Source organism: Oryza sativa, chromosome 11 (genome assembly GCF_034140825.1).
Source record: "Oryza sativa Japonica Group chromosome 11, ASM3414082v1".
Classification (NCBI taxonomy): Eukaryota; Viridiplantae; Streptophyta; class Magnoliopsida; order Poales; family Poaceae; genus Oryza; species Oryza sativa.
The window spans coordinates 16258219-16273653 of NC_089045.1; positions in this window are offsets into that span (position 1 = coordinate 16258219).

The window sequence follows — 15435 nt, forward strand, 5'->3', positions numbered from 1 at the left end:
ATCAGACAGACATCCACGGAGGACATACGATCGCCGACAACCCACCGCCCCCGGCGGCGGGTGTAGAGCTTTCAGTCGTGCTCTATGAGATGTTCGATAGCCTGAGAGATTTTGACCGAGAGCAATATAGAAGTACGAAGGGAGCACTGACCCTGAGGAGTTCCTTCAGGTCTATTCCACAGTATTCTATGCTGCCGGAGCAGACGACAACGTGTTGGTGAATTATTTGCAAGCGGCGTTGAAAGGATCTGCACGTTTATGGCTAGTCCACCTCCCACCATACTAGATTTCTTCATGGGCAGATCTGTGGCAGCAGATCGTCGCCAACTTCCAAGGAACATACAAGCGCCACGCGATCGAAGATGACCTACACGCGTTGACACAAAATCCGGGTGAATCATTGAGGGACTACGTTCGGCGCTTTAATGAGTGCAGAAATATGATCCCCGAGATCATCGACGCTTCTGTGATCCGCTCTTTTAAGACTGGTGTTAGAGATCGCTACACCACCTAGGAGTTGGCGACGAGACAGATCACAACTGCTCGAAAGCTATTCGAGATTGTCGATCGATGCGCTCACGCGGACGACGCACTGAGACGCAAGAACGATAAGCCGAAGAAGGGGGGAGAGAAGAAACCAGCCAAGGACGCACCTGAGTCAAGCAAGAAGAAGAGTCGCAAGAGTGGGAAAAGGAAAGCTCAAATAGAAGTCCTCGTAGCAGAATACGTGGAACCACCCAAGCACCCAGACCCACAAGGCGACGATACGAAGAAAATATGGTGCCTTATACACAAATCGGACAAGCACTCCCTATAAGCTTGTTTCGTTTTCAAAAAGCCACTCGCAAAACAATTGGCATTGGAGAAGGGTAAGCGAGTACGTGTAGTCGAGAAGGCCACTGAAGCAGCTACTCAGGACTCGGACTCAGCATACCCAGATTCCCATATTCATGTTTCGCATATCTTCGGAGGTTCCACGGCATACTCCTCGAAGCGAGAGTACAAAAAAGTGGAGCGCGAAGTTTGTTCGACATGGCAGGGGGCTACCCCCAAGATGAAGTGGTCTGAGCAGAAGATCGAATTCTCTGAAGCAGACCACCCTAAGACTGTTGTTGACGCCCACTGATCAACCCTTCCATGGAATTACTCCTCAGTCATCGTCTAAGCCATTGGGCAAGATTACGTTGCCTGTAACTTTCGGCCAAGCAAACAACTTCCGAACAGAACAGATCACTGGATTTGATACAGCATACAATGCCATCATCAGGAGAACTGCACTCGCGAAGTTCATGGCCGGTTCTCACTACGCGTACCAAGTGCTCAAGATGCCCGGGCCGAAGGGAACAATCACTATTCAGGGTAACGCAAAGCTCGCGGGGCAGTGCGACAGGCGGAGCCTCGACATGGTCGAGCACACGCCCAACCCACCCGCCACAGCTGAGCCACCCAAGAAAGTGAGCAAAACAAACAAGAAGCCAAAGCCAGACGACACAATCAAGATCGTTCCACTCTCCAGTGCCATCCCCGACAAGACCGTCAAGATCGGGGCGTCACTGGACGAGAAATAGGAACTCGCGCTCATCACCTTCCTCCACGACAATGCAGACGTGTTCGCTTGGCAGCCGTCCAACATGCCCGGGGTCCCCAGGGAGGTGATTGAGCACAAACTCATGGTGCGACCCAATGCCAAGCCAATAAAACAAAAATGCGGAGATTTGCACCAGACCGGAAACAACCCATACGAGAAGAGCTCGACAAGCTTCTCAAAGCTGGCTTCATCAGAGAGGTTCTCCATCCAGAGTGGCTAGCCAATCCAGTCATGGTGCGCAAGGCCAACGGGAAGTGGAGGATGTGTGTTGACTTCACCGACCTCAACAAGGCGAGCCCAAAGGATCACTTCCCTCTTCCTCGAATAGATCAGCATGGCGAAAGAGGACGAGGAGAAGACAACATTCATCACACCGTTCGGTGTATTCTGTTACTTTAAGATGCCGTTTGGACTGATAACCGTAGGAAATACTTTCCAATGCACGGTCCAGGGAGCACTTAACGATCAGCTTGGGAACAATGTCAAGACCTACGTCGATGACATTGTTGTCAAGACCAAGACAAGCGACTCATTGATTGACGATCTCCGGGAAACGTTCGACAACTTCCGACGATATCGCCTCATGCTCAATCCAGAGAAATGCACGTTCGGAGTACCATCGGGCAAGCTGCTCGGGTTCCTCGTCTCTGGAAGAGGGATAGAAGAAAATCCCGAGAAGATCAAGGCAATCGAGAACATGAAGTCGCCCACAAGACTCAAGGAAGTCCAGAAGCTAACTGGATGCATGGCGGCACTAAGCAGGTTCGTCGCTAGGATGGGAGAGCGTGGACAACCTTTCTTCGCTCTGCTGAAGAAACAAGATAAATTTGTATGGACACAGGAAGCCGAAGAGGCGTTCATCGCACTCAAGCGCTACCTGTCAAATCCCCCTATACTTGTTGCTCCCCAACCTAATGAAGAATTATTCCTCTATATCGCTGCCACGCCATATTCTGTGAGTACCATCATTGTTGTCGAGAGAGAAGGTGCAAAGGCCAGTTTATTAAGTCAGCGAAGCTCTCCACGATGCAAAGACAAGATACACATAGATCCAAAAGCTGCTTTACGTAGTAATCATGACATCAAGAAAGCTACGCCACTACTTCCAAGCCCACAGGGTCATAGTTGTTTTCTCCATCCCTCTTGGTGAAGTCGTGAGAAACAAAGACATTGTCGGCCGCATCGCGAAATGGGTAGTCGAGCTAAGCTAGTTTGATGTCCACTTTGTACCACGAATAGCCATCAAGTCCCAGGTCCTCGCCGATTTCGTAGCTGACTGGACTATGCCTGAAAACAGGCTGGACAATCAAACCGACAGTGAAACATGGACAATGGCGTTCGACGGTGCACTCTACAGCCAAGGAGCAGGGGAAGGGTTCATCTTGACATCACCTTCGGGAGACCAGTTCAAGCATGCAATTCACCTCAACTTGAAGGCGACCAACAACACAGCCGAGTACGAAGGACTACTCGCTGGGATAAGAGCAGCAGCCGCACTAGGAGTCAAGCGACTAATCGTGAAAGGATATTCCGAACTAGTCGCAAACCAGGTGCACAAAGACTACAAGTGCTCTAGCCCCGAGTTATCCAAGTACCTTGCAGGAGAAAAGGTTTGACGGGATCGAAGTCCGACACGTATATCGCAAGGACAACATCGAACTCGACGACCTAGCACGGCGTTGAAGCATCTAGGCCCCCGGTGTTAATTTTGGTAATTAATGACAAGCGCTAATTGTGGACTAACCGTTGTCTTTGAGCTACACATTTTAAGTTAGGTCCACGTCATATGTGCGCATGGATGATTATCGATGGATTAAAATTGACGGCGCAAAGCAAAGGGAAAGAAGACGGTAAAACTAGCACTTTTATTTAGAATTGATCGAGGTGTAGGGCGATCAAATTTGCTAGTTTATTTTTAGTTTCGCCGTACTATTAAGAGGGGTAATGACCTAGCAAAGAGATGATTTTAATTGCCACATTAGGTCATTATACATTTAGACTTGTGCTCACTTTTCACACACACACACACACTTCACTGGGTTTGGCCTGACCAGGGGCGGTCAGACTAGCCACATAGTGGCGGTGCGCATAAGGCCAGTCTGATCGGCGGCACATGCGCGGTCAGACCGGCCCCCTGGAGGCCGGGATGGTGCTGCTCAGGATGGCCGATACAGAGCCGACGGAACCGTATTCCGTCAGACCGAGCTGATGGCGGTCTGACCGAGCCGAGGCCGGTCTAACAGGCCACCCCATGTCGGTCTGACCGGCCAGGCCGATGGGGCCCTCTGACAGCACTACAACGGCTAGTTTTCTAGCCGTTGCAGAGTAGCACGGTCTGACCGGTCACATACCTCCGGTCAGACTGGCAGAGCATAGAGTTGGGGGATTTCGCCCCCAACGGCTAGTTTTGGTGGGTGGGAGTATAAATACTCCCCCACCAGCAGCAAGGGGGCTCTTTTGGCACCCAATTCAATTGCATACACCCCTTGCACCTCTCTCACACACCATTGAGCTTAGTGTTCATCCATTGTAGTGGTTGAGGTTGATTTAGCCAAGAGTCAAGTGCATTTGCTTCCATTGTAGAGCTAGTGTGGCACTTGATCATCTCCAAGCCGGGTCATTGCTTGTTACTCTTGGAGGTTGCCGCCTCCTAGACGGCTTGTGGAGGAGTTGCCCGGTGACCTCTCCGAGAAGATTGTGGAGGAGGCCCGGCGCCGGTTTGTGATTAGTTTGGAGTTCACCACCTTCGGAGTGAAGGAAGAACTACCCTAGTGATCGAAGCTTGGGTAGTCCTCTCCGTGGGCCGGCTGCCGCCTTGCCCACCCCTTGACGAAGGGGGCGTGCGGTGGCTTCGTGGTTGAGCGGTGGAGTTGGGCTCACCTCAACGGGGAGTAGGAAACCGGCGAGTTTTCGAACCTCGGTGAAAAATATCTTGTCTCATCGTCTCATTTGATTGTCGCATTTACATTTGTGCAATTTACATTTCTAGAGACATTCTTGAGATCATATCACCCTAGGATTGCTAAACATTGACATAGGAGTGTGATTTACTTTCCTAGAGATATAATTGAGCCACTATCACCCTAGGTTTGCAAAATATAACTTAGTTGCTTAGTTAGAGTTGACCCTCACCAAGCCTAGCAACTTAGGTTAGTTTTGATTAGGTGTCATTTAATTTTAAATCGCCTATTCACCCCCCACTAGTCGACATCTCGATCCTACAAGTGTTCTCAGAGCTTGGTCTCTCTTGATTGGGCTTTCCGCCTAGAGAGAAGATGTCGAACGAGGTGAACCATGTAGGGAAGGCTCCCATGTTTAATGGCACAAACTACTCCACTTGGAAAATTAAAATGTCTACTCACCTCAAAGCTATGAGCTTCCATATTTGGTAAATGACGAAGATAGCACAGTCGTCCCCGACATCAGCTCGGGGGCTACAAAAGCAGAACGCGCCGTTGCCGACATTGAGACCACAGACGATTGGCGGACCCTACTCATCAAGTTCCTGAGTAGTGACGAGTTGCCGGAGGACGATGCAGAAGCCGAAAAAATAACCCGTCAAGCCAAAAATCTACTGTATGATTGGCGACGATCTATACAAGAAGGCACCAAACGGGGTATTTCTCAAATGCATTTCATCCCACGACGACAAACATCTCCTCCTCGACATACACGAAGGGATCTGTGGGTCACACGCCGCCGGTCGCACATTGGTCAGAAAAGCTTTTCAACAAGGGTTTTTTTGGCCGACCGCCCTCAAAGACGCTTGCGACATGGTTCAGCGGTGTGAAGCCTGCCAATTCCACAGTAAACACACAAGGCTACCAGCACAGGCGCTCCAGACTATCCCTCTTACTTGGCCGTTCTTGTGCTGGGGGCTCGACATACTCGGACCATTCCCACGAGGACAGGGCGGATATAGGTTCCTATTCTGCATTAAAGGGATATTCTGCATCATAACAGACAACGGCTCCCAGTTCATCAGTGCCGACTTCCAGGATTACTGCATTGGATTAGGCGTCAATATCTGCTTTGCCTCGGTTTCTCACCCTTAGAGCAACGGACAGGTCGAGAGGGCAAACGGCATAGTACTACAAGGGATCAAGACCCGTGTCTACGACAGACTCATGTCACACGACAAGAAGTGGGTCGAAGAACTCCCCTCTGTCTTATGGGTCGTGCGTACCACACCGACAACGTCCAACAACGAGACACCCTTCTTCCTCGTGTATGGCTCAGAAGCCATGCTTTCCACGGAGCTACGACATCAGAGCACACGAGTACAGAAGTACTCCGACGAGGATCAAGAGGGGCAGTGAAGCGACGATGTTAATCTACTCGAAGAGCATCGAGAAAGAGTTGCCGTCAGAGCAGCCAGCTACCAACAGGCCCTTTGCCGATACCACGAGAAGCACATCAGAGCACGCACGCTTTCGATCGGCGATTACGTCCACTGACGGGTTCAAAGCCAAGCAGGGCGTAACAAGCTCTCACCCAAGTGGGAAGGACCATACACGATCACGCAAGTCTTGTGGCCAGGTGCATTCAAGATTGCAGACGGCGATGGTCGCGAGTTAGCAAATTCATGGAACATTGATCAATTACGTAAATTTTATGTGTAAATCAATAGTATCCATACTTGTAAGACATCTTACGACTTCAAATAAAGTTGATTTTAGGTAAAGACTACAATCAAAGTGTTCCTTCCCGACGATCCCTTACCACGACGACACATAGCGTTGAAACCTATCCTCATGTCCCTTTACGCCGTCTTGACAAGGCCTCTGAGGAACCTAAGTGAACTTCGGCTGGGGACGCCCAAAGCGGGTAAGGCCTTGTCGGATCATGTAGGGACAAACGACTATGTAAGATCTGTTCATGTAAGAGCTCTTGCCGTGCGTATTAACCAAGCCGTGTAATCGGAAACTGAGTTTTCCAACTTCACGGCTAGGGGCTAGTGTCGGTGACATGGGACCGGGGGTATCGTGACTAGAGGCTTGGGCAGCCGCGGTCACCCACGTGGCCTGACCCCCTCGGGGGGCGTCGGGCCCGAGGGTGACGTGGCCACCCCTCCCTCTGTCTCCCCGAGGGGTCGGGCCGCTCCCGTTTCGGCCCCGAGGGCTGGGGCGCCCCGACCCCCCGTGGTATTGGCGCCACGTGTGCGGGTTAGGTGAGCACAGCGGCGCTCACCTAACCGCATTTATAGCGGATTGAACGAGCGCGTCACGCCGCATTTAATGCGGCGCAGCGCACGTTTATCCGGTCCGTGACCAGTCGCGGTGTGTGACCGGTCACAGACCGGTCAGATCGCGGGTTAGGTGGCAACAGGCGGCCTGTCACACGCCTCGCCCCGTCCCGTCGGAATGATGGGAGCTTCCTGGCTCTCGTCCCTAGCCGGAGCCGGCGTGCTAACTCCTGGAGTTGGTATGTCAGTCCCGGTCAGATTCATTCCAGGCTTCAGCGCAAGTATGGCAAAGGGGGGCCTGCGCGGTCTCCCGGTGAGGAGCCCCAAGCTCCGTCAGCTAGGATTAGTGCTTTTTTTCAACCAAGGCAAGTCAAGGGTCCAAGAGCCTTATCCTCCAAGAACGCTTCTCCAAAGACAAGGCTGGGGGCTAGGGAGAGTGTATGACTCAAAACCCTAAACCCTAAACCCTAGTCAGATAGATTCCTTTTCTATTTCACGAGTACTTCTTACAATTTATAACTACTCCAAAATATATTACATGTCTCCTTGAAGATAATTTTTACAGGATACAAAGACTACCAGGATGGCTAACGCCAATCCATGGATTGAAAGACTTTCTCGGCAAGCGGCGCCATTGACTTCGCCAGATTGTCTATCTCTGCGGGAGTCCTCCGAGAACGTGAAAACCCTTCTTGGAGGAACTCGAGGTGCAGCTGCGGGCGGTGATCTCGGACACAGGCCAGCACGTGCCCTCCGGCATATCGGCTCAACCGACGACACTCCTGTTTCAGGGCCTCGTCGATATGCTTGCCGATGACTTCAAGCTGAGTGCAGGCCCCATTTAACCATGAGATGTATCCAGCCGCCGACTCCTCGGGATTCCCGCGAGGTACTCGGAGCTCCCTACAGACTCCAGCCATCGCCATGCAGCAGCTCCTGAGGTACGAGTTGAACCACACCTCGCGACCTCGGAGGGCTTCCACGGCCTGCTCTTTCTTCACTTCCACCATAGTCCTCTCGAGTTCGGCCACCTTGAACTTCATCCTCCAATATTGGATTCGACGATCTCGGTCGGCCAACACACTCTCGAGGTCTGCTCAAACACGGAAATGACTAAGTCGAGTTGTTCTCCTCTTTCGAGAACACGGCAAATTAAGTCGATTGGAACAAAAGAGTAAAGGAGATGAAGACCAAAGTACCAACCTAAGGAAGTCATCACCATGTCCGCCTCCACGGACAGGCTTTGATCGACATCGTCCCGCGGCACGTACGGCTTAAGCACAAGTGCCGGAACGACTACCGGCAACTCAAGCTGCCCGCGTTGCTGGACATCCTCGATATCAACATCTCTACATTTACAACAAAGTACTCGGAATCAACATGCTAAAGAAAACGAAGGAAACAACTGCATACACAAAAGCAGTTTGAACCTACGAAAGTTTTACAAGCATAATCGATTAAGGAGTACAGGGGAAATAAAATCCTACTCTTCAAAAACGGGGAGAACAGACTACCCCAAGTCACCGAATTCGTCCATCACGCCCTTGCGCGTGTCATTGGCGGCCCCCTGATCCAAGATCCTCTGGAGGTCGATATTAGGGTGCGCCAACCTCATGCACGCGAGGACGTGGCTCGCCCCGGTGTAGATCCCGTTAAACATCTCCTCGCCGATCCTGGCCGCATGCTTGCAGGGGATCTCCTCCATCGCCGTGGCTAGTTCCGTGAGTGAGGACGTCAGCGAGAACTCGTCAGGGTTCACCGTAATGGTGCTCGTGACGCCGCACTCCCCGGCGAGCTGGTGTAGGCCAGTGTAAGTCATCCGCAGCGAGCCGCGGATCTCCGACAAGTTGTTCTCGAGCTCCGACATTCGGTGCTCGAGTCCTTGTCGCTGCCTTTTGTTGCCGGTCACCAGCTCCCTCATCTTTAGGAGGTCCTCTCGAACCTCCGCCAGGTCACGTGCTAGTTTGTTGGCACGCTCGTTCGCCGACGACGCCGCTACCCTGGCCTCCTCGATTTCATGTCCTACGCCGCGAGCACTTGCCTGGAGAATACGCTCCATCTCGGATTGGAGCTCCCCCAGGTGAGGACATCAGCAGGCGCGCCCCGAGCGGGTAAAAGGCCACCGGCGAGGCCGCTTGGCGTCACCTCCCGCTCCCTGGCCACGACCACGACATCCGTCGAGGCCGCTGCAGGGGATGCAATGGAGGCTGCACTGGACCCGTCTTGCGCAGCCTTTCGCCCGCGCCGCCCTGCGCAAAATTCCCACGATTTCATGAAGTCAGGCAATCAAGACTTTGCAAATAGGACGACTTCTAAAGCATCTACTTACTTTTCGCCGAGCGTCACCAGCCTTTGCCTTCGCTGGGGTGGGGGAGATGCATCCATGGCCTAAACAAGATAGCACGATATGAGGTCAAAATATTCTGACTACATGAACGAAAGACAAGAGAGGCTTACCGACGGAGTAGGTGCTTTCCGACGGTTCCCGAGTACGGAGGAGAACGTCCTCCCCTTCTTCGGAACATTGCTGCCACTCGTCGTTGCAGCAGCAGCAATGTCGGACACCTCCTTGGCGACGCCCTCCTTCAACGACGCCGCCGCCTGGTGATCCGCAAGCGGTCCGATGACATCCGTTAGAGGGAGAGCCTGCGTACATGAAGTCACTATGCGCTCCCAATAAGACAGAAGTAAAGGAGTCAACGAGTACACTCACGTTGATCCCAGCCTCGTGTTCGACCGTCCCCTTCTCTCAAAGGGGGACGGGGATGTCGCTCGCTGTCGTGGGGCCGCTGATCATCACTTGACCGACGCGGCGCTCCACGGTTTCGCTATTCAAACCTGTAAGATCGACAAACAGAACTCGATAAGTCAGGAGGAACATGCAAAGGCCGGGTAGGCTCGGGCCTGGAGCGGTTGGATCCACCTACCGATGAAGTCGGCAGCAACTTCATACCCCGACAACCCTCGTACTCGGAGGTCATCAATAATGTCGATTAAAGACTGAAGGGAGGGAGTTAGGGCGGGTTTGGCGGTCCACTCTAGAATCTTGTCTGGTTGCTCCTCAGGAACAACAGAGGCTGGATCCGAGTTCTCTATCTGAAGATAGAACCACCTTGCCCGTCATTTGCTACGAGAAGAGGGGCACTGGAAGGGGATGTATCGCGACTTCAGGCCATCCCGAAGTCGGAAACCGAGACATCCAGATACCTTTTTTGGTTCCGTCCAGCGCAACTCGTAGTAAAAGCGAAAGAGATCAAGAAATGACTCTACCCCAATGTAGGCCTCACAAAGGTAGGAGAAAATGCTAAGGAATGCGATAGAATTGGGGTTCAGATGAAGCAAGGAAAGGCCGTAGAAATTCATGACAGGAAGAAGAAACTCGGAGGGCGGAGGAAGAAAACCACAAAGAATGTAATCCTCAACCGCAACCATGCGGCCCAGGACAGGTTCGGGTTCAGTACCTCCTAGTTCGCTCTCCATGATCCCGCGACCAGGGAGGGCACCGTCGTCCTGCAGCTTCTTCAGGGACGCGTTGGTGGAGGTGGACTTGTCGAAATCCATCACCGCCGAAGATCGCCGGAGAATAAGACCGAGATGAGCAAACTAGGGTTTTTTTTGCGGGAGCGGAGAAGACGAGGGGAGCTTGAAGGCTAGAAAGTTTTGCGGCAAACGGACTTCAAAATGGATCCCTAAAACCCCTTTAAATAAGCGCACTACCGACGGTGCGAATTCCAAGGAAAGGAGAGAGATGGCCGCCGAAAATTTCTGGGTCCGTTACGCGCAGCAGTTTTCGGACTACAATTTAAATTTACTCATGACCGTTGAACTTCGTACAATGTTATCGATAACTCTATGTCTCTACGGTTCTCATACCGAGATCGACCAGTTGAGAGCGATAACGATTCCGACATCCGAAGTCGCGATCGGTCACATGAGTTCATTTAAGCAGAATTCGGGGGTTACTGTTAGGGTTACGGATAAGGTATACACTCTACCCTTGGATGCATGTTGTATACCGATACGGTATACCTGCGCATATACTGATGTTTCCTGTACATGTTAAGGAAATCCATCACGTAAAAGAAACGGAGTCCACGGATGGAAGGAGTCCTACTCGGACAGAATTGGGTCGTTACTATATTGTGTGGGTCCGATATCTCCGAGTTCTACTTGGAGATCGACTGACCCGTGGTATAAAAGGGACCCCCCGGGAAGACCAAAGTGATCGAATCTCACCGCCAACACAACCGCCACAGCCTATGAAGTCGGAGCCTACAGGAGCCAAGTCGCCGGGTGATCTAGTCGAACCAACTCGACTACGGTCTTGTCGGTATCATCGAGTTCTACTATTCCCTTTGTAATCTGTGGTTTCCATCATATAATCCCGTACCAACTGTATTAGGGCTATTACCTATCAAGGGGCCTGAACCAGTATAATCGTTGTCTTTTATTTGCTTGATGTCGTATTACGTAGATCCTCGTACCAGCGTACCCCAATACCGTCTATATCCGGTCTACGGGTATCCCCGTCGACAACAAGAATAGCAAGAGAGAGATGAGGGTACGTACGAGGAGGATAAAAGGTGGGATGCTGACCTCGGGCGGTTAGTAGGAGCCACAAATTGGATTTGTTCCCCAGAGAAGCCTAGCCTGGCTGTCTAGTGAGCTGGAGGACATGAACGGCTAAGACCCTGTTTAGATGGGACTAAAACTTTTAATTCCCTATCACATCGGATGTTTGGACATTAATTATAAATATTAAACGTAGACTATTAATAAAACCCATCCATAATCTTGGGCTAATTAGCGAGACGAATCTATTGAGCCTAATTAATCCATGATTAGCCTATGTGATGCTACAGTAAATATTCTCTAATTATAGATTAATTAGGCTTAAAAAAATTGTCTCACAAATTAGTTTTCATTTATGTAGTTAGTTTTGTAAGTAGTGTATACTTAATACTCTAAATTAGTGTCTAAACATAGAGACTAAAGTTAAGTTCCTGGATCCAAACGCCACCTAAGCCATCGTCGTCACTATTGCCGTTGTTATCGTCGTGTTGTCCTTTAGGATAGCTGCGCATTGCAGAACCCAACGTGACTTATGTTATGAACATATTCTTCAAGCCAAGCGTTGGAGCCGCTGTAGGTTGTCTCTGTAGAGCCACCTGCTGTTTTCCATACCTCTACTTAAGTAGGGGGAGAGTGAGAGGCAAAGAAATAGATCGAGAGAGAGAGAAAGAGGAGAAAAGATGAAGAGATTTAGAGAGAGAACTTTCATATATTTTTCCCTTGCTAGGTTCGGCTAGGCTAGGCTTTGTGTCGGTGCATTTGAAAAAATAGGGCGACATAGTGTTGGTTTTTAACACGGACCGTGACCTATCACATTAGTAACAGATTTTTTTTCTATAAACTGGCACTTATATAATCTTATTAATGTCATTTTTTTTTACCATCCAATGCACGCTCGTGTCCTAGGGATGGACACCTCGTGACTTTTGTCCAGTCGGCATTGATTATTGTTGTTGCTTCATTATTTTCCAACATTTCGATCCAAGTGGATACAATAATCGTGCTTGCTATATCCGAGGACCGTACGTGACCACCAATCATCCACTGGGGCAAAACGTGCAGATTTATATAGACGACAAATACTACGCTTCATTGTGATAAGATATTATTGCTCCTGCAACAATCTAACGTGATCCAAAGAATCAACTAAATCATATTATATTATACATACTAAGTACGCTACGTTGTGATAAGATATTTCTCTGCAACAGAAGCCATCGAACGTGATCCGAAGAAACAACTAGATAATTAATTGTATCAAGGATGCACTCCATCCGTAGAAAAAATATATATTTCTCGAGTATCGTCAATTTACCCTAAAATGTAGTAACTGGTTCTCCCCCTACCTCCAAATCTCAATCAGCCATAAACATCTACTATTTAATTTCTTCACATAGTTTATCTTCTGAACCAATCACAAATTTTCACGATTCAATTAAAACTGCTTATTTAATTATCCTAAAAACCTATAGAAATTCTTATATTTTAGGGAGGGCTTGGACTTCTGATCTTTGTTCTCCTAACGTTATTGGCAAGGTCTCCAGATTTTTGATTTGCATGTTGAAGATCTGAGTAGAAATTTGGTTTGCATGTTGAAGATATGAGTAGAAAAGTTCTTATAATTTTGTTGAAAGTACTTGATTTTGAAATCTTAATTGTAATGTTTTTACTTAAATATTTGATGTTTTGAGTACTAGAAACTATACAAAAATTTGAGTTGATAGGTTAAAGTTACATGTAGAATGTATTGAAATTATAAGTTATAAAATTTTGGAAATTGAAAATGTCAATATTTTCAACATAGTTTTTAAAAATTTCATATGAAACTCAGATTTTTGAAGATAAATATGTATTGTTATTCAAGTAAGAGTTTAAAAGATGTTGAATTAAAAGTGTGAGTAAGCAAGCTTTGAAAATGAATTTCCTTGGGAATTCTAAGCGCACAGCGAGCACTCATGAAAAGGGGAAGGCGATCAAATGAAAAAAAAAGGATGAGGTCATTCGCAAGCAACTACTACTCATCCTAATCATACGCATATCATTTCTTCATATATAATTGGTGCGCAATAAAGGTCATTTTTGTGCTATAAAGCTCAAATTCTGTGAAGCCAAGTCATCCACGAAAAATTTACCGTCGGATCATTTGAGGAAGTTATTCTCAACCATTCGATTATCTCCAATATGCTTCTTTTTATGATCCATTCATTTGATTAGGTCCATTGGAAATTCTTATTCTTCTCAGCCCATCAAAGACCAGGCAACGAGGTATGGAGTTGTTCGATCTCCCCATGTGGGGCTACAAGTGGTCACTAGGGACGTACCAATACTCTGTTGCTTCATCTCCATATTAGAGGATCGGTCGACATCTACATTCGATTATCTCCAATATGCTTCTTTTTATGGTCCATTCATTTGATTAGGTCCATTGGAAATTCTTATTCTTCTCAGCCCATCAAAGACCAGGCAACGAGGTATGGAGTTGTTCGATCTCCCCATGTGGGGCTACAAGTGGTCACTAGGGACGTACCAATACTCTGTTGCTTCATCTCCATATTAGAGGATCGGTCGACATCTACTAGGGCAATCAGCGGTAATAACTATTTGTACCCTGAGAAAAATCCCTCATTCTTTTCACTAAGCTCTTTATCTGTTACACTAATTCTGCTAAACACCACGATGCTCATAAGTCATAACGTCTCGAAGGGAGGTGAAGCAGCCTGCGGCGGAGGCGTACGTAGATACCGCTGGCTATGGCGAAATCTCAGCCGACATGCCTTGCCTTCAGGAATTGACGGAGCTGCTGTAACAGAGAGATCGATCAATCTTGTTTGTTTCTGACTTTTGCCTAATAGATTGAAAAAATATGGTTATATAACTTACAAGAGTAAAAATTCCACAGGTGCTTTTCCTATCTAATCAGATAAATTGAGGTGTACAGATCAGCTAAGTTCCTCCTCTCTCTCGCTCTCTCTTTTCCATTTTTACTGATTAGTTTATCTTTACAGTGTCAGAGGAGTAAGATTATTAAGGAATGTAAGATCAGGCACCATTGTGCAATCATGCAAATACATGTGTATTCGGTAAAAGAACAATGATCATTGGCATCATTTTCCATTACATTACAAGACATTGTGCTTAAGGTTCAGCGCTGTACATCTAACCAACCCCTACATGAGTCTTTTTTTCCTTTCTATTTAATTAGTTATTAAACTTTTTTACTAAATTTTACAACTAGAGGGCTGCTACCCCATGGGATTCCGTTAAAAGTGGTAGTCACAGGATAATTAAACAACCGACAGATTTAATACACATCTCCTTTTCCGGTCCGAGCCCCACGCGATTACACGACCCCCACCTGGCTCCGCGTCCGCGTAGATACATCACCTGCGGCACCACCTGGCTCAGCATCGCGCCAGCGGCGCGGAGCACCACTACAACTAGCCGAAGCAGTAGTGCTCTCTCCCTCCATGATCCTCCTAGGTATCGCACTTCCTGCGTCTTGAACCAATGCTTGTGGAGACAATGACGTTGGTTGCGGCAGTAGTAAGAAACAAGGACCAATCTGAGGGGAAGGAAGAAGAGGAGAAAAGACGTGTGGTGCTTGATACTTGATACCTCACAGCCATCATGATACCTGATACTTCGCAGCCAGCCATGATACCTCGCAGGTACCAAGTATCAGGTTTGATACATTTAGGGTATCAACCATGATACCATAGGTACCAAGCATGGTACCTAGTATCAGCCGCCATGATACCTCGCAGGTACCAGGTATCAGGTTTGATATATATGGGTATCAACCATGATACCACAGGTACTAAGCATGGTATCTACAAGTACCAGGTATCAGGTTTGATATATATGGGTACCAACCATGTGTTGACAGAAAACACGAGGCCTGGGAGATCTGCTTAACTACAGTGTAGGTCCAAAGCTCGCCTTCGGATGTATGAGCGTGCCAGTTGATTTGATCCTGCAATCAACAAGAAACAAAGACAAAGAAACCGTAGTTAAATCTATAAATGATAGCGGATCGGCTGTTTGCCGATGACATATCATTTATCTCTGAGCCGATATCGTATGTGAATCG